General features: G+C 39.7%; 1 protein-coding gene across 1 annotated transcript in view; it reads left to right on the plus strand.

The window, feature by feature from the left end:
- Window positions 1-21,679, plus strand: part of LOC115193060 (zona pellucida sperm-binding protein 3-like) — a 54,337-nt gene that overhangs the window by 16,482 nt on the left and 16,176 nt on the right. The gene's annotated exons all lie outside the window — the stretch shown is intronic.

Raw genomic sequence — 21,679 nt, forward strand, 5'->3', positions numbered from 1 at the left:
GTCCAATGCTCTAACCACTAGGTTACCTACCTGGCCTGAACTACAATCCAATGTATTTTGTAACAAGATTCTTCAAGGCCTGTAATTTGTCATTTTAATATGCTAAATACTTTTCTATGCTGAGAAGAAGGCAGTGGGAATGTAGGCCCCTAAATGGCAGGTAATCCAAAGAAAAAAGACGAATGGACGGCCGGTACTTGCAATAAATTTTAGTGAACTATTAACATAATATATATACAAAAGAATACATATGGGAGCAGTCAGCCTAGTACATCAGAATGCACAACTGCAATGCATTTCGACTACTAGAGTCTTCTTCAGATGGCTGACTGCTCCCATATGTATTATTTTGTAAATATATGATGTTAAGTTTATTGCAATTCTATAATTATAGCGGTTCAAAATTGTGTGGCCCCCTTTCACCCTGCATTGGTATCAGAAGTCTGATGGCACTATGGTGTGATAAGAGTACCTGCTAAATGACAAAAATGTACATGTAATTGTAAAAAACAAACACTTGGGTATTATTATCATGAGCTCCACCCCAAAATGGAAAGACAAATAATAATACCCAGAGCCATATGAATAGAGAGTTAGGCCAGGTTTTAGAATGGTCGCCATGTTAGAGCCCATATAGAACTTTATTCTTGAAATGTTGGCGATGTAACAATACGAGAGCACCTCCAACAGTTCCCTGTTAAATGACCTGCTGTAAACAAGCAAAACAGAGCAGCAAATATAACAGACAAATGTATTGATTAGCATTCGGGATACTGTGTATCAAAGTCTTTTGTGTTTGTAGTGTCAACAAATTGCATATCTGCTTTTCACTGAACATCTTCATAGGTTTGGAAAACTATCGGGAGTGTTAATTATCACTTAGCAACGGCTATGGAGGATAAATTGGCGCTCTCAGAACGTTCAACCGCATTGGCCTAACTCTCTTTATATGTCTCTGATAAAACCCAGTGTGCTTTGCAATTGTTCATTTTTACATTTAGGTCATTTTGCAGACACTTTCCTCCAGAGTGACTTAGGTAGATAAACAACCACATGCTGTATCACAGTCATAGCAAGTAAAATATTTTTTGGTTACCGTTATTGAGAATGTTGTTGTAGTGAACACGAGTACTTGCAAATGTGTTTAGTATTTTGTACATTTGAAAAATACAAAATACCTGTATTTTATCTAGATACAATACTTTGCAAAAGTATCTTGTATTTTAGTCTGATACACTGGTTTAATAGTGTATCCTCTACAGGATTCGCGTCCCCCCCCTCGGGACGGTTGAGATAACGTAGGCTAATGTCATTAGCATGAGGTTGTAAGTAACAAGAACATTTCCCAGGACATGGACATATCTGATATGGGCAGAAAGCTTAAATTATTGTTAATCTTACTGTACTGTCCAATTTACAGTAGCTATTACAGTGAAAGAATACCATGCTACTGTTTGAGGAGAGTGCAGAGGTTTGAACTTGAAAATGTATTAATAAACCTATTAGGCACATATGGGCAGTCTTGAACAGAAATACAATGGTTCATTGAATCAGTCTAAAACTTTGCACGTACACTGCTGCCATCTAGTGGCCAAAACCTAAATTGCACCTAACGTGGAATAGTACATTGTGATCTTTCTCTTGCATTTCAAAGGTGATGAAAAAATGTAAATAAATAAAACACATAATTTTTTCTTTATTATCTTTTACCAGATCTAATGTGTTATATTCTCCTACCTTAAATTCAGATTTCCACAAACTTCTTGCATATCCTTGCTTCAGGTCCTGAGCTACAGACAGTTAGATTTGGGTATGTCATTTTAAGCGAAAATTGAAAAAAGGGTCCGATCCTTTAACGCATCTTTTGCCCATTTCTTCTCACACACTAGGTAACACAAACACACTCACATATTTTCACTCAAGCACACAATGTTAAATACACAGGCGCAAGGGCACACACACACTTCTCTCCAGGGGCCCTCCACACAGTTGTGGCATTAATCAGCCTGTATGCTGGTGGCGGACAGAGGGGGAATCAATTTCCCTTCCTGCTGCCGCTCTCGTCCACTCACTCCCTCACTCGATTCCGCAGCCTCAGTGTTCCGCAGCGCCTCACCCTGCAACACTGGCAACATCCAAATGTTCCAGCTATTTCCTCAGGGAGGACACAAAAGACACAGGGCAGAGAAAAGGGAGGGAGAGGGGATAGGCCAGGGAGAGTATAAGATTTTATTTTGGTCATGATGTGATGACCAACAGACTGTACGTATTTTGAGCCCTACTGAATGTGTTAAAGGTGTGTTAATGTTTTTTTAAATTGTTGTCATGCTTAAGCCAATGCGAAGCTTTTGATGTTGTTATGCCATTATCATCCTGCCGTTCTGATAATGGTAACCTTTCTTTAGTGAGTTTCTTTGTCTCTTTGGTCTACTTGGGTCCAAGGTCAGTTGAGATTTTGAAGTCAGTTGAGATATTGAAGGTCAGTTGAGATTTTGAAATGCTCTGAACACTGGCAAAACAAGGGCAAATAAGTTCCACCCTGTCACCTTGATACTTACAGGAAGTGTGGAGCATGCCCAAATGGATGTCTCTGCAGAGAAGTTACCTAATTAATAGTAAGAAAGCAATAACAGCACAACAGAAGTTATACTATTCAGTTTACAATAGGTATTCTAAGGACAATAGCCCAAATAACACGTTTCTCTTCAAGGGGCAAGCTGATTCGACATCATTTTGGACATAATAAACTAAATGCACATTATTGCATGGAGAAACAAAAACCTTGTCCCTGAAACCCAGTTACCGGTTGATTCAGTAAGGCTCTTAAAAGGTTGTTGAGTCACTGGTGGTTTACTCATGCAAGAGTCAAACGCAGTGTCTTCAGAGTTCCTCCTAAGGGCTCATGCTCACTCTCCATCACTTCAGCTCTCATTACAGAGATATGTCAGTAGGGCTCTCACTGTATCCAACTTGACATGACTTACCGGGGGCCTTGGGTTACTCTCATTCAGGAAGTAGGTCAGCCTTCAAATGACGATGAGCAAGACACTTATTAATACATCACTCCTCATGATCTCAGGAAGAGGATGAAACGAGGGAGGCCCTTGTCATGGAGAAGAATCTCGTTGTGCCCTGATCATCATTGTTCAGTGTGAACTTCCACTCCCAGGATTCACTGCTGCTAATGGGGAGGTCCCATGGCACCTGAAGCAGAGTGAGAGGAGATTGAGGAAAAGTGGATTAAGTGAATGTTCGACACACAACGTCATTAGGACTGTTCACTGGGGTCTGCAACTCTGGACTTAACGTTTTACGTGTCCCCAACCTATTGTGTTTTTTTGTTCGTTTATAACTTATTTGTTTACTTATTTTGTACATAATATTGACGCTACCATCTCTTTTGACCAAAAATAACTTCTAGACATCAGGACTGCGATTACTCAGGGACTAGCAGAATCCTTTTTTTCATTTCATGACTCTGACGAGCCCGACGCAAAGGATATACTGCTTTCTCGGGAACAGGCCCAGATCCCCGCAATTTGCGTGAAGAGGCGGCGGAGAAAAAGTGGCCAAAGGGCGGACTGCCTTCTGAGAATTCATAGGCAATTGAATAAACCCCCACTTCCCTCCATTCTGCTAGCAAACGTGCATTGATGAGTACACCACATCCGTCATTGGCTTCATCAACAAGTGCATCAATGACGTCATCCCCACAGTGACCGTACATACATACCCCAACCAGAAGCCATGGATTACAGGCAGCATCCAAACTGAGCTGAAGTCTAGAGCTGCCACTTTCAAGGAGTGGGACTCCAACCCGGAAGCTTATAAGAAATCCCGCTATGCCCTCCGATGAACAATCAAACAGGCAAAGCATCAATACAGGACTAAGATCGACTCATACTACACCGGCTCTGACGCTTGTCGGACGTGGCAGGGCTTGCAAACCATTACAGACTACAAAGAGAAGCAGAGCCAAGAGCTGCCCAGTGACACGAGCCTACCGGACGAGCTAAACTACTTCTATTCTCGCTTCGAGGCAAATAACACTGAAACATGCATGAGAGCACCAGCTGTTCCGGAAGACTGTGTGATCATGCTCTCCGCAGTCAATGTGTGTAAGACCTTTAAACATGCACAAGCTAAACAGGTCAACATTCACAAGGCTGCAGAGCCAGATGGACTACCAGGATGTGTACTGCGAGCAGGTGCTGACCAACTGGCAAGTGTCTTCACTGACATTTTCAACTTCTCCCTGTCCGTGTCTGTAATACCAACGTGTTTTAAGCAGACCACCATAGTGCCTGTGCCCAAGACACTAAGGTAACCTGCCTAAATTACTACCGACCCATAGCACTCACATCTGTAGCCATGAAGTGCTTTGAAAGGCTGGTCATGGCTCACATCAACACCATTATCCCAGAAACCCTAGACCCACTCCAATTTGCATACTGCCCCAACAAATCCACAGATGATGCAATCTCTATTGCACTCCACACTACCCTTTCCCAAAAGGACAAAAGGAACACCTATGTGAGAATGCTATTCATTGACTACATCTCAGCGTTCAACACTATAGTGCCCTCAAAGTTCATTAATAAGCTAAGGACCCTGGGACTAAACACCTCCCTCTGCAACTGGATCCTGGACTTCCTGATGGGCCAACCCCATGTGTTAAAGGTAGGTAACAACACATCTGCCACGCTGATCCTCAACACAGGGGCCCCTCAGGGGTGCATGCTCAGTCCTCTCCTGTACTCCCTGTTCACTCATGACTGCATGGCTAGTCACAACTCCAACACCATCATTAAATTTGCCGATGACATAACAGTGATAGGCCTGATCACCGACAATGACCAGACATCCTATAGGGAGGAGATCAGAGACCTGGCCATATGGTTCCAGGACAACAACCTCTCCCTCAACATGATCAGGAAAAAGAGATGATTGTGGACTACAGGAAAAAAAGGACCGAGCACGCCCCCATTCTCATCAACGGGGCTGCAGTGGAGCAGGTTGAGAGCTTCAAGTTCCTTGGTGTCCACATCACCAACAAACTAACATGGTCCAAGCACACAAAGACAGTCGTGAAGAGTGCATGACAAAACCTATTCCCCCTCAGGAGACTGAAAAGATTTGGCATGGGTCCTCAGATCCTCAAAAGGTTCTACAGGATCACCATCGAGAGCATCCTGACTGGTTGCATCACTGCCTGGTATGGCAAGGCACTACAGAGGGTAGTGCGAGCGGCCCAGTACCCTACTGCGGCCAAGCTTCCTGCTATCCAGGACCTCTATACCAGGCAGTGTCAGAGGAAGGGCCTAAAAATTGTCAAAGACTCCAGCCACCCAAGTCATAGACTGTTCTCTCTGCTACCGCACAGCAAGCGGTACCGGAGCGCCAAGTCTAGGTCCAAGAGGCTTCTATATAGCTCCTACCCTAGCCATAAGGCTCTTGAACATCTAATCAAATGGCTACCCAGACTATTTGCATTGCCACCCCACCCCCCCCCCAGTGTGCTGCGGCCAGTCTAGCATCTTATCAAAAAGGAAGCTAATTACTGTAGACGTTAGGTTACGAGAGAGACGTCATCAGAGCGCACAACAGGACACTGTACTGTCTACACTCGGTTTGTTGTTTACATTAAAACTATCATTCAATTGATTTTAATCCGAACTAAAGTTTTGTTACTAAAGATTCCACAACGCGGTTAGCCTTTTACGGCTGGGACTGCAAGTGTGTGTTCCTTTTTTGTTGTTGCGTGGATTCTGCGAGTGCTAGCTGGCTGTACTACAGACACCTGTCATCGTGGGAAAGACTCATTGTTATCTTTTCGTAAAACAACTGGTTGCAGTATAGAGCCAATCTGGATACCAAGCAGATCCTGAGGGAAATCAACAAGTACCAACAGCTTTACGCTATGGAGGAACAACATACCCCTTCGTGGAAAGATCCGACCACCTCACAAAATAAATTTAACCCGACAAAAAAATGAAAAACAGATTCATCTACAGACACGTACGAGTTACTTACCATTGAGGTAGAGGCTAGTGCTCTGGCTGGAATCCATGCAACAATGGGAAAGTTGTATGAGGTAGCAGGGCTGAGGGGGAGTTTGGAGTTCAGCCAGAGTGAAATTCTCAAGTTCCAAAGAGAAAACAAGATACTCACAGGTAAAAATACACGATTCCAACATGGATTGTCTACTCAGGGAAAACAGCGTGATGAAGGAGACGCTACTAGACATACAAAGTCGTAGCATGCATGAAAATCTAATTTTATCAGGTATTCCTGAGGACGTGTCCAATAATCCAGATGGCGCGATCAGAGAATTCATGAAATCCGCATTGAAACTTCCTGTAGAGACTGTAAACAAGGTGGCTTTCCACCGAGTACACAGACTTGGAGCTCGGAGCGACAAGACCAAGGGTTCCCGATCGATCATCGCAAAATTTGAACACTTCCAAAAAAAGGAGCTGATCAAAAGCAGAGAAAGGGAGCTTAAAGGGACCAAATTCGGTCTCAATTACCAATTTCCAAAGGACATAAACGAACGTCGTAAGAGACTGTATCCGGTACAAAGACAACAAAGGATGGATGGTAGGCGTGCCTTTATCATTGTGGACAGATGGACAGCTATTCCGAAACAGCTCCATAACACTGTGGCTGTAATAAATTTGATAGGGACTTCAGGTTACAAAAAAAAGGTATGGGAACTGTTTAAAATATCTGAACATTATGAAGTGGATATGAACACACACGTACTCAACTACATGCTTGCTTACACATACGGACTTATACATACACACACACACCTGATCTCGCTCTCTTCTCTCACTCTCTCTTTCTCTCTTCTCTCCCTCTATTGTCGAGAACTGCTTTATAATTTAATGTGTTTATTGTTTGTCTATCTTTTTATGTATTTGTCTACAAGTTTATATATGTTTGCTACAAGCAAGGGGAAGATATCAAAATAGGGGCATTGGGGAATAATAACATATTGTACGGAATACATTTGTACTGTAGTGAAGCCGTCTATAGAGTAATGCAAGGTCTCTTTCATGATCATGTGAAACGTCAATTGCTATGGAAATGCTGGGATGTGTTTTTCAATTATGTTAAAGGTAATTATGAAGCAACTATGATGGTGATACGATATGGATTACAATTGTGAATATTAAGGCTATACGCACTACATGTTACACACATAGACACTCAAACATGCAAATTGGCAGAGTTATTTATTTGGACATCACACATTATAGTCTTACTCTTATACAGACATCATACACATTCTCATTATATCATATCCAATATCATACACATCAACCTACTCAGATTTGTTACACACATAATTGGTCTCAATTTTCTAACATCTGTGGCATTGGCTCACAGGTAAACAGGCAAGGGAATAAACCAAATATTGCTAGAAACTATTTCTTGAATTCTAAATATCAGACATTTGAAAGCTCTAGTTTTGACCTTCATAATACCTCTGATGGCAGTAACTTTACACTAATTATGGTCGATTTAGCCTGAGAATAGTATCTAGTTATGCTAAGGGGGGAAATTAGTATAGCTAGTTATAATTGTAAAGGTTTAGCAGATTATAAAAAAAGATCAGTCTTTACATGGCTAAAAGAAAAGGAATATAACATATACTGTTTACAGGAAACTCACTCTACATCTTTAGATGAAGTTGCGTGGAAAAAGGAATGGGGTGGTGAAATAATTTTCTGTCACGGACAAAGGAACTCAAAGGGTGTGATGATATTAATTAACAAAAATTTAGATGTGAATGTGCAAATTATCAGGAATGATTCGCAAGGAAGGTGGATCCTTTTGAATATGAAAGTGGACGAAAAAGAGATTTGGCTCGTTAATCTATATGGTCCAAATCAGGATGATCCACACTTCTTCGAAAACATTTATACCAATTTATTGAACTTACAGGCAACAAATGATCTAATCATTATGGTAGGAGACTATAACACAGTGTTAAATACCTCAATGGACCGTAAAGGTAATCACTCTACAAACTATCATCACCGTACCCTTAAGGAAATCACAAATATGGACACATTAGAAATAGTGGATATTTGGAGACTAAAAAACCCCGACCTAGTGAGATATACATGGAGGAGACTTAATCAAGCTAGTCGTCTTGACAACTTTCTTGTCTCTTTCTCTCTTGCGTCAAAGGTTAAAAAAGTTTTAATAGGAGACAGAACACGATCGGATCATTATCTAATTGGCATTCACATAACTCTTATAGATTTTCCACGTGGATGGGGATATTGGAAATTTAATCAAAGTTTACTGGAGGACAACTTATTTTTAACTAAGACAAAATAATTTAGAACTGATTTTTTCCAGCATAATATAGGTTCAGCAAATCCCCTTATTGTTTGGGATACCTTTAAATGTACCTTCAGGGGTCATTCAATGCAATATTCATCAATAATAAAAAAGCAGTTTCTGGCTAAAGAAACAAGACTAACAAGGGAAATCCATGAACTAATAGTACAGGTAGATAGCAATAAAAACGATACTACAGAGATACAAAATCAGTTAAGAGGAAAAACAAAAAGAACTTGAGGAACTTATTGAAGAATGATCTAATGTAATCTATTACAAAAATAAAGCAAATTGGATGGAATATGGAGAAACATGCACAAAATTCTTCCGGAATCTCCAATACAGGAACGCGATTAAAAATAATTTGCAGAAACTGGTTACTGAAGACGGAGTCATCTATGATTCTCTGAATTATATTTTAAAAGAGGAAGCTAATTATTTTAGGTAGATGTTCTCTTTTCCGTCTCATTCTCTCCCACTGAATGAAGATTACGGTAAGGAATTCTTTCCAAATAATATAAAAAATTGAAAATTAACAAATGTACAGAAAGATCAGTGCGAAGGCCAAATTACAGAGGAATAACTTTTTGAGGGTATTAAATCCTTTCAGTCTGTAAAAATCCCAGGGCTTGATGACATACCGGTAGAGGTTTATATCAAGTATTTTTTTATATACTAAAAGCTCCATTGTTAGATTGTTTTAACTACTCCTATAGAAATGGTAGTCTGTCAGGTACTCAGCAGGAAGGTCTGATTTCTCTATTATTAAAACTAGGCAAATATGGCAAATATAAACACCCGGTCTATCTAAAAAAACTGGAGGCCCCTTACACTTCATTGTTGTGATGCAAAAATACTAGCAAAATGCATAGCACTCAGAATTAAAAGGGTTTTACCAGGTATTATTCATCCTGATCAGACAGGTGTTTTACATGGACAATACATTGGAGATAATATATGATAACTACTAAAAATAATAGAACATCATGAAACATATAAGAAGCCAGGAATGGTATTTATAGCGGATTTTGAAAAGGCATTTGATAAAGTAAGACTGGATTTTATTTATTTTTTCAATTTTGGTAATTCTCTTATAAAATGGATAAAAATAATGTATAGCAACCCCAGGTGTAAAATAGTAAATAACGGCTACTTCTCAGAGAGTTTTGAATTGTCAAGAGGAGTTAAACAAGAGTGTCCACTGTCACCATATCTATTCGTTATGGCCATCGAAATGCTAGCTATTAAAATCGGATCCAATAACAACATTAGAGGATTAGAAATCGAAGGCTTAAAAACAAAGGTGTCCATGTATGCCGATGACTCAAGTTTTGTGTTAAGTCCGCAAGCTAGATCCCTGCAATGTCTCATTAAAGATCTAGATAACTTTTCTGTACTCTCTGGACTAAAACCTAATTATGATAAGTGCACAATATTACGTATTGGATCCTTAAAAAATACAACTTTTACATTACCTTGCAGCTTACCTATAGAATGGGCTGATGGTGAAGTAGACATACTCGGTATTCATATCACAAAATATATAAATAAGCTCTCCACAGTGAATTTCAATAGAAAACTTGTAAAAATAGACAAGATCCTGCAACCATGGAGAGGTAAATACCTGTCTATTTATGGAAAATTGCCCTGATGAACTCCTTAGTCATATCTCAGTTTACTCAATTACTTATGGCGCTGCCTACTCCTGACGCTGCCTACTTCAAATCATATGACCAAAAAATATTTCGCTTTATCTGGGACGCTAAACCAGACAAAATAAAACAAGCTTATCTATATAATGAATATGAATTGGGTGGGTTGAGATTATTAAATATAAAAACACTAAACCTCTCTCTAAAATCTTCACTCATTCAAAAGTTTTATTTGAACGCTAAATGGTTCTCAAGTAGATTAATAAGAAAAGCTCATCCATTGTTTAAAAATGGCCTTTTTGCCTTTGTGCAGATTGCCATGTCTCATTTTCGATTAATTGAAAATTATACTTTTTTCAAAGTATCTGTCTTTTTCAAACAAGCATTGCAGAGCTGGCTACAATTTCAATTTCATCCCCCTGAAAAGATAGAACAAATAATATGGCTGAACTCAAATGTGCTGGTTGATAAAATACCTGTATTTATGGGAAAGATGTTTGAAAAGGGTATTTTGTTCTTAAATGATATTGTAAATTGTAATGGTAGAGTTATGTCCTTCATGGAGTTATCAGAATTGTACGGGAAGGTCTGCTCAATCCAAGAGTACAACCAATTGATTACAGCATTGCCCCAAAAATGGAGGAGGCGGGTGGCAGCGGGAGGAGGTAGGGAACTGGTCTGTCTGCCTAATATAAAGGATCAAAATTGTCGGAGGAATAAAAGTAGCATAAATAGGAAAGTATACCAGTTTCATTTGAGGACCAGGATGTTGACAACTGTGCCATACAGATTGCAAAATAGTTGGGAAGACATTTTTGACGTACCAATTCCATGGTACAGGGTGTATGAGTTGATATATAAAACAACGCAAGATTCAAGACTTCGTGCTTTTCAGCTAAAATTATTATATAGAATTCTTGACACCAACAAAATGTTGAATATTTGGGACATAAAATCATCGAAGCTCTACAGATTTTGTTGTGAGGATACAAAATCAATAGACCATTTATTTTGGTATTGCCCTCAGGTAGCCTGTTTCTGGTTTCAGGAATGGCTGAAAATGCATAGCATTGATCTAAAATTGACCCTAGAAATAGTACTGTTAAGAGATCTGGAGAGATCCTGTTAGTCAATAAAGTATTTATCTTCAACACGCAATCTGTAGATTCTATTCGATTAGATAAATGTAAATTGTACGTTAAAAATCATAGCATAGTTGAAAGGTATGTGTTGCGTAGAAACACGAAGTGGGTGGCCAGCAGAGATAATGAGATGGGCTGAGGGAAGCTGAGGGTTGGAATGTGGAATTGGAGACAAGTGGGAGTGGAGTTGCTGTGTGAGAGAGAGAATGACGGTCAAAAGATAAAGGAAAAAATACAAAATAAAACATAATAAAAGTACATTTGAATGACACTATGACAGTGTTTTTACAACTAATGCTGGTTTGCCTGAGGCTGATGCCGTGCAGGTGTTTGTACACATGCATATAGACACACTCTCATTCAAATAGACACATACAAGAACACACACATACATGTAATAGTGCCAGACATGCACACAAACATATAAAGTAGGCATTGCTGTTTTGATTTCAGTTGTCCTTGATGTCCTTTGTTTAAAAAACTTTTTTTGCATTGTTGTTTGCTGTTTTCTTCTGTCTTTTCCTTTTTTCTCTTTAGTTCATTCTCTTGGTTGTTGGTGCATTGGGGGGTTCTTGGGGGTGGGGAATGGAATTAATTGTATCTTAATTTTTTTTTACGGGGGGGACTGTGGGAGGGGTCTCGAATGGTTGAGAGACAGCTATTGGGGAACTGTGGGGGATCTTGGAGGGTTCGGGTTTCACAAGATTGTGATCTTGAAAAAGGAAACTATGACATATATTTAATATCACTATCATGCACATGCACCCTCACACATAAGGATGCCTCTGTTGCGTAAAAGACTGATACATGTTTGATAGTGTCTTGATGCTGTAGTGTTTGTCCTTCATGTTCTAATACTTTAATGTCACCCCTTCCTTGTGTTTTTGTAATAAATAATTATTTAAAAAATAAATTAAAAAAGGAAGCTAATTAGCACATTCGACAAACAGTAGCACCGTCTCTGTGACACTCACATATCAAGCCTGACACTTACGAGTCTGGAGCTTAATTATCAAGAAGGAAATAACAACAGCACGCTTCATGCAGTACAAACAACTTCATAACTCCTTTCACACTCCCTGACAGGGAAGGAACACAAACACCATTTCTTTTTCTCTTTTTTTTCATCCCTATTTTCCCCACAGATGTAATTGTTCTGTGTTGTGTTGCACTCGAGTGTGCTGTGATCAAAACTGTGGAAGGAAGGAGGCTGAGAAGGATTACAATGCCAGCTGAGGAGAAGAGCAGATAATTAAAACACCAAATCCAAGTTTCCACAGCAATGAATGTTGTCATGAGTGCCTGGATGCCTCAGAGGCTGTAAAGTAAGGGGACTAGGCTAGGCTAAGTCAGGCTGCACCATCAAAGCCTTACAGATGTAGGATCTTAATTTGAGCCAGTTTGATACAGCAGGAAAATAATCCTGCTGCAACAGGAAATCTGAATTGTTATGTGGATTATAATTAATGGAGATATTTGTAGGGGTTGATACATTTTTCATAAGGGTAAATCAAGTAAGACATTTAAAAGTGGAAATTACACATTTCTGAAGCCTTTTTAATCCTCAAATACACTACAAGTTTTAAATGTCCTGCATTGGGTGATCAAATTAAGATCCTACATCTATCTGTACACGAGCCTTCCATCTGCCCAGGGCCTGTTTCCTCTCCACCCAGGGAGCATTTCCTGTTGGCCAGGGCAATGGGCTAACGATGGGGTGGATGGTCTGCCTCAGACTTAAAGCCTGGCCATCTGTCCCTAAGCCAAACAAGGGATACTGGCTGCCCTTTCCAAACACCTGTGTCAAAGAATCAAAGCCCCCGACCCCCACAACTGCCATAGCCAAGGGAGGCCAGCAAAAGCATGCAGTATTAAAAGGCCATTAACAGGCACTATAATGAGAGTCAATAGTCTGTTGAATCTACAGCGGAGTTCAATTCCACAAAGCAGAAATAATATGTTCGATATTTGAAAAAGAATCGCCAGCACACTGTTATGCTATTAAAAGTACACCCTTACTCTCAACCAAAATTCAATAAACCAGTGAAGGGATGGGTCTGTGTGTGTACTTGGATGCGTGGGCATGCATGCTTTCACCTATAGCCATGTGTCAGCCTGAGTCATAAACTCCAACCCAGAAAAATATTAAAATAGGCTCATGAAAGTATATTCTCAACAGCACCACACCCCTTCCAATCACCAAGTTGAATGAAGCTGACACTTGTAATTACTGGTGCTAAATATGAACTGGTTTCATTTAATGGAATGTGAGTGGTGGATAAAAAAAGGACAAATAAAAGTGGTAAAGAATATAAATGAAATAAATAACAATCTAATCAGATCTTTATAATCAAAACATTATTATGTTCCACTTTCATTGTTATTAGACCAATCGGTTCACTGAATAAGAAAATGCTGCTGATGCAGTATGGCATTCCCTTTAGGAATCAAAGAAATCCACTGTGCTGAATCAGCCAGAAAACAATGACTCAGTAAGTCATAGCAGTACCCTTCGGCATGTCTGGACCAGATAATGACTGTGAAATCCCATTATTACAGTAGCTTTATTTGATGGTGGATAAAGTAAATGGACCAAAGGTCTGTGAGAATGAATTATACCTTACCATAAGCCTTTATCCAATGCTTTGTGATAAGGTTGGAGATATCTGCCTGATTTTGGCCCTTTTAAAAGACTATAGTCATACAAGGATGTCTTCATTACATGGCTGCAGTCTACTCTCATGTCCTTATCTTCTCCTTAAATATGTGCCACATAACTGGAATAGCCTTAATGCAATGTTATTACCTTGGTAGCTTTTTAAACTGGTCCTGTGGAGCCCCTATGCATGCAGATTCTTGTTCTAACCTCCACTAAGGTAAGAATCTTGATTTGTGAGAAGCCTTTACATTTGAGCTCTCCATGCACATCTGAAGTAAGGATTCACCTATTAATCATCATAAATTGAAGGTAGTGGAAGTTGGAATGAAGACCTAGCCTACACACAGAAATTCCCAAGCACTGACTTTTAAGAACCTCGGCTTGTTAATGTGGAAAATGTTAAATCAAGTGAGTGACCAGTGAGGCCGCAGAAGTTAATTTTGCCGCTGAAAGTTAGACAATTACTTTGAAAACCACGGGGGAGGGAAAACAAAGTTTAAAATGAATTCCAGTCAAAGGATAGAAGTGAAAAGTTCTAGCAAGAGAGATTTGAGGAAAGATGTCTATTATAAAAACACATGATTAAAAATCTGCCTCCATTGAAATATCATCACTTATTAGGGTGCCATGTAATCAGATATACAGTGAGCTCTACTATTATTGGGACAGTGACACATTTGTTGTTGTTTTGGCTCTGTAATCCCGCATTTTTAAATAATACAATGCCTATGAGGTTAAATTGGAGACTGTCAGCTTTAATTTGGGGATATTTTCATCCATATCGGGTGAACAAACTAGAAATTACATCGCTTTTTGTACGTAGTCTCCCCATTTTAGGTGACCAAAAGTATTGGGACAAATTCACTTATGTGTATTAAAGTTGTCAAAAGTTTAGTATTTGGTGCCATATTCCTAGCACGCAATGATTACATCAAGCTTCTGACTCTAAAAACGTGTTCGTTGTGTTTCAGATTATTTTGTGCCCAATAGTAATTAATGGTCAATCATGTATTTTGTCATTCGAGTCATTGTTATTGTACACTGAACAAAAATAAACGCAACATGCAAAAATGTCTACGATTTTAATGAATTACAGTTCATATAAGGAAATCAGTCAATTTAAATAAATGAAGTAAGCCCTAATCTAGGGATTTCACATGACTGGGAATACAGATATGCATCAGTTGGTCACAGATGCATAAAAATACAAATAAAGTAGGGGAGTGGATCAGAAAACCAGTCAGTATCTGATGCCTCATAACACATCCCATTCGCATAAAGCTGATCAGGCTGTTGATTGTAGCCTGTGGAATACTGTCCTACTCCTCTTCAATGGTTGTGCAAAGTTGCCGGATATTGGCGGGAACTGGAACACGGTGTTGTACTTGCCGATCCAGGGCATCCCAAACATGCTCAATGGGTGACAGTTCTGGTGAGTATGCAGGCCATGGAAGAACTGGGACATTTTCAGCTTCCATCAATTGTGTATACAGTAGATCCTTGCAACATGGGGCTGTGCATTATCATGCTGAAACACGAGGTGATGGCGTCAGAATGGCACTACAATGGGCCTCAGGATTTCGTTATGTAATTTTCTCAGTTAGCATTACTCACGATTCATTCAGGACTATCCATAATCATGGTGCATCAGCATTAATGTAGAAGTGTTTAGAAACATACTCTATTCTTATTTACAATAAAAGTGACTCCAAAATGACAGAATACATTATTTACGTGCACAAAATAATCTGAAACACAACCAAAACAAACAGCAAATACAACCAACAAGTTTGTAGAGTCACAAACTTTATGTAGTTATTGCGTGCTAGGAATATGGGACCAAATACTAAACTTTTGACTACTTTAATACAAATATAAGTGAATTTGTCCCAATTCTTTTGGTCTCCTAAAATGGGGGGGACTATGTTCAGAAAGTGCTGTTATTTCTAAACGGTTCATCCGATGTGGATGAAAATACCCTCAAATTAAAGCTGACAGTCTGCACTCAAACCTCGGCCGTTATACCATTTCAAATACAAATTGCTGAAGTACAGAATCAAAACAAACCAAATATGTGTCACTGTCCCAATACTTTCGAAGCTCACTGTAATTTGCGGTAGCTGAAATGATTAGCACATACAATATAAACTACTTTGAGATTCAGTAAGTCCTATTTGTGTAACTACCATTGCATGATAAACCAATAAAAAGGCATCGTTTCATTAAATCAGAGGAAGTTGTGTCAACATTAATTGCATTGTCTAACCTGGGGCCGAATATACATTTGGTTTTACAAATTCAACTGAACAAAGTTTATAATACTAATAAATACACTATTTTATTTATTTAACCTTTATTTATCATTTATTTAACTAGGCAAGTCAGTTAAGAACAAATTATTATTTACAATGACGGCCTACCAAAAGGCAAAAATCCTCCTGCGGGGATGGGGACTGGGATTAATAATAAAAAAAATATAGGACAAAAACACATCACGACAAGAGAGACAACACAACACTACATAAAGAGAGACATAAGACAACATAGCATGGCACTTAGATTCAAATGAAGAAAGTCAAGAATTAGACATTAACTAAGCACTGATCTGACAGTACTAGATGGGCATTGATGGTGAAAAATGGGGGAAGCCTACTCTAAAAGGCTGGGGTTTGTTCACTAGGAACCAGACGGAAGCAAACAGAATGAAACATGGAGGAACCTACTGTACCTGAATTTGTCCAATAGAAACTTTCCGTTTGCAGTAATGATTAAACCCCTGGACAGAGTTGCTGCCATGTTACTTTTTCCTATCCAGTCATTTAACGTTAGTGAGGAGTATGAGATGTGTCTCTCCGTGGTATTCGTTAGTTGTATGCCGTGGAAAATCGTTTTGCACTATAGCAAAATGTTTTGCAACACAAATGTTTTGCACTATAGCCAAACGTTTTGCAACAAACTGTTTACTCCAAATGGAAAACAAGAGTTTTTTTCGGACAAATTCAGGGGTGTATTCATTAGTCAGACACCGTTGCAGAACGTTTCGAAAAAGACAACTTTTTGCAATGAAAATATGTGTTTCTATTAAGCAAATTCAGGTATGTCCCTCCCTGTTTTGTTATTTTTGCTTCCGTCTGGTTTCTAGTGAATATACCCCAGGTTGGTCCCATTTGTTCTGTTTGGTTCCTAGTGAGTACACCTAATGATGTTACGTTTGATACCGAGGCATGCATAAAAATCGCTAAGCAGTTTACTTTCAAAGCAGTGTTCAGATACCTGTTTCAGGAAGAAGACAAACTACCTCTGGGGGATGGCCACCAGGAGAGGGGAGCTATTCATGAACGAACCATTAAGACGGTGGCAAATCTGGAATTTATGTTATAATTTAAAGATAATCGTCTTGTGTTCCTTTTCCATGTAAAGAAGAAGATTTATGTTTTCCTTGGGAGATCCTCATTGATTGTGTTGGAGTGTTTGAGTTGAAAGAAATCCCTCAATAGAGAACTTTGTTCAATTAAGGAAACCTACTCCTGAATCGTTTATTCCACCTTTCCACTTTAGAGTAACACCAAATTACTTGGTCAGCTCACAAATATTATAGAATATTATATCTACCCGCAAAACACCAGTCTCAACGTCAACAGTGAAGAAGCGACTCCGGGATGCTGGCCTTCTAGACAGAGTTCCACTGTCCAGTGTCTGTTTTTTTGCCCATCTTAATCTTTTCTTTTTATTGGCCAGTCGGAGATTTGGGTTTTTCTTTGCAACTCTGCCTAGAAGGCCAGCATCCCGTAGTCGCCTCTTCACTGTTGATGTTCAGACTAGTGTTTTGCAGGTACTACTTAATGAAGCTGCCAGTTGAGGGCTTGTGAGGCGTCTGTTTCTCAAACTAGACACTAATGTACTTGTTCTCTTCCTCAGTTGTGCACCTGGGCCTCCCATTCCTCTTTCAGAAGGAATGGTAAATTGCATGTCAATAAATAAACCATGTGCAATTGAATCGGTACTTCGAAAAATATCTTCCCAACAATTTTGCAATCTATATGGCACAGCTGTCAATTTTTTGTTACTTAAATGAAACTGTTGTATATTTTTATTCATCACAATTTTCATTCACCAATTTTGGTCTTTAATGCAGTTCCTTAATTTTTCCCCCTTCCAATTGATGAAGTAATTTCTAATTTCTGTTCTCCGAATTCATTATATAAATAGGCCCTTTTCATTTTGTTGAATATTTTTTTTGCTCATACAGTAAAATTTAAACAGGCCGCTAGGTGTAGGCAAAACCATAAGCAAATAGGTAAACTAATTGAGATTTTTCCACAAATAGACAGGTATTTTCATCAAAGACACGTTGTTTGCAGAGTCCACAAACAGGAGGTGGAGTTCCAGAGCTCACAGGTGTGCCTGGCACGGATTGTGACTCCATCTCATTCCTTGTTCTCTTCAACGCGTCATTCTCCGCCTGACTCTCCTCCAATGACGTGACTCTCCGCCAATACCACCTGGCTCTGGACCAATGCATCAGCTGATTAATTTTACAATCATGGCTAAAGCGATTTAATTAAGAGTTTGGTTAGGAAAATATGGCACTGTACAACGGGACCGGTCGAGAGTCCTGTAGGCCTAAACTACTAAGTGACTGCAAGTGAAGAGCAAAATAATCCTAACATTTCCAAATAAAAATATTATTGATTTATCAAGACATGTCCCCATGCTGTCATTCAGTAATAATATTTGGATAACAGATTATAGAAAAATATATGGATTTAAAGGTTTTTGTCTTCAGTTCCTTTTGTTAATTTACTAGTATGACCCAGGTCTAAAATGAAGTACCTCAACTCTCTGATCCAATGTGAAAAGGAAAGCAGGGTTCTTACGCGAATTCACAGTAAGTGAAAAGGGGAACTATTTGGCTCAACCAATGGTATGACTGGGTGAAATCACAAGCTGTGCAACCAAGTAGGGAATGACTGGCTATCGCTTCAGCCCAGCATGATCTGGCTTAGCCTTACTGCTGAAGTTAGAAGGTAAAATTTCAGATCTTGGAATCGTCCGGTTTGATACCTTATTACCCTCACACACAATATTGGTTAAGCTTAGAATACCACTCAAAGATGACACACAGGAAGCATCGGGTGGAATGTTCAATACAAAAACATGATTTACATAATTTCCCATGAGCCTCAAGGGGGAGGGCATAGAAGTGGTCTTTTCCAATGTACTACATCTAGCCCTTAGATGTGTTCTGTGGTAATCTCTGCACTGCAAATTACATAGAGCATCACACATTCTACAGTAAAAATAGTAGCCAATACCACACCATTACAGGCTGCATGTTTACGTGACTGAACTACTGGTGTTCAATATGGTTTTCTGGACATAACGACAGGTGTCCCGCAGGTGTCAGTTCTGGGTCCTGTACTGTTTACATTGACTTGTCTGTAAAACAATTGTAATCTGCACTTGCATGATACTGTTATGTATGCTATTTCCCCCACGGTTGACCAAATTAAAGTGTATTTGTCACGTGCGCCGAATACAACCTTACAGTGAAATGGTTACTGACAGGCCCTAACCAACAGTGCAATTTTTAAGTACAAAAATAGGTATTAGGTAAACAATAGATAAGTAAAAAAAAACAACTGTGAAAATAACAGCAGCGAGGCTATAAACAGACACCGGTGAGTCGGGCTAATTGAGGTAATATGTACATGTAGGTACAGTTTAAGTGACTATGCATATAAGATAAACAGAGACTAGCAGCAGGGTAAAAGAGGGGTTGGCAGTAGGGGGGTGGCAGGACACAGTGCAGATAGTTCGGGTAGCCAATGTGCGGGGGCACCGGTTATTCGGGCTAATTGAGGTAATATGTACATGAATGTATAGTTAAAGTGACTATGCATAGATGATTAACTGAGTGTAGCAGCAGCATAAAAGAGGGGTGGGTGGGTGGCGGGACACAATGCAAATAGTCTGGGTAGCCATTTAATTACCTGTTCAGGAGTCTTATGGCTTGGAGGTAAAAGCTGTTGAGAAGCCTTTTGGTCCTAGACTTGGCGCTCCGGTACCCCTTGCCATGCGGTAGTAGAAAGAACATTCTATGACTGGGGTTGCTGGGGTCTTATAAACATTTTAGGGCCTTCCTCTGACACCTCCTGGTGTAGAGGTCCTTGATGGCAGGCAGCTTAGCCCCAGTGATGTACTGGGCCGTACGCAATACCCTCTGTAGTGCCTTGCGGTCGGAGGCCAAGCAGTTGCCGTACCAGGCAGTGATGCAAACAGTCAGGATGCTTTTGATGTTGCAGCTGTAGAACCTTTTGAGGATCTGAGGACCCATACCAAATCTTTTTAGCTTCCTGAGAGGGAAATAGGCTTTGTCGTACCCTCTTCATGACCAAGCTCTGAACTACAGTCTGCCTTCGTATTACGGAAAAACTTTATTAACGTGAAATAAGTATTGAATTTAGGTAAAAATACGTTTGAGAATGCATTCAAAATAACTGATTTAAGCATATGTTCTTTGGATGGTGTCCATACTGATCATGTCCTTGCTTACAAATATCTGGATAGATGAAAAGCCATCTTAAAGCATATTGTGATGTTCGTGCGTACGAATTGATTCCATGACAAGGATATTCGTTCAGGGGGTTTACTGATGATCAGGTTCTAAAGTAAATAATACATAGCACTAAAACTGTCTCATACAGAGTGTGGGCTAGCCATCTCTGGCACAAAACCAGGAGATCCATCATCCATGCAGTGAGATACAGTGGGAACATAACATTAGTGAACAGACCTGCACTCCATCCCACAACAAGCTCTTATGCTGCCTTATGCAAATGACTCAACACTTGAGCATACTTGACTGGGTGGCCAGCACTACACTCCCCTCTTAACAATGCTGAGTCCTTTCAGCAAACATTTTAATAGACTACACATAATGCTTCACTACAGTCAATATCCTAACGCCTAAACTTGTCCTTTTACTGTAAACATGAACTACAGCGCAATAATTTGTCCTTTAAGTACATCAACAGTATGTTTCTTTGTGTCACAACAGTCTTGCCAGAGTTAGCTCTGTAGCGAGCAGATCTTTTTTTACACCTTCCTCTCAAGTCTACATCTCTTCAGTCTCTTTCTCAGACATAGTGTTTGGTGGGGCTGTGAACTACACGTTTGGTTTTGCTCTTTGGGGCCAGTGTTGTGCAGCAGGTCTAGTGGTGTGGTGCAGCCCTTTGTGTGAGGAGTGGCAGGCCCTTCCATAACATCAGTGTGGGAATAGGAGGGGGTCACATTGGGAGACCTTACATGTGCATCTTTGCTTGTGGAGGCAGTTGGTGCTTCAGAGTCCCTCTCCAGGTTCATTATTGGAATCAGGTATGTTAGCTGGGGCAAAATTGTGACGCCACTCAGGCCCCCGAGGACTGGAGATGCCCATCCCTGTTATAAAAGATACTTTAAAGCAGAGCTCTCCAACCCTGTTCCTGGAGAACGACTTCCTGTAGGTTATCGCTCCAACCCCAGCTGTAACTTACCTGATTAATTTTATCAACCAGCTAATTATTAGAATCAGGTGTGCTAGATTAGTGTTGGATTGAAAACCTACTGGATGGTAGTTCTCCAGGAATAGATTTGGAGAGCCCTGGTTTAAAGTATTGAGATAAATTCAGTTCCGATTGTAGTCATGTGCAGCTGTGTAACATGTCTGGAAGATCATTCTGTAAATCAAACAATGGGTGGTCAAACTAAGACAAAGGGATACAAAATGGAAGTTCAGTGACACTATGGTTGATGTTAACATATAAGAATAATCAAGAAATATATAACATAGCAAAAAAAAGAAAACGAATCGCGATCAAAATAGAGAA

The sequence above is a fragment of the Salmo trutta genome, chromosome 4 (genome assembly GCF_901001165.1).
Source record: "Salmo trutta chromosome 4, fSalTru1.1, whole genome shotgun sequence".
Lineage (NCBI taxonomy): Eukaryota > Metazoa > Chordata > Actinopteri > Salmoniformes > Salmonidae > Salmo > Salmo trutta.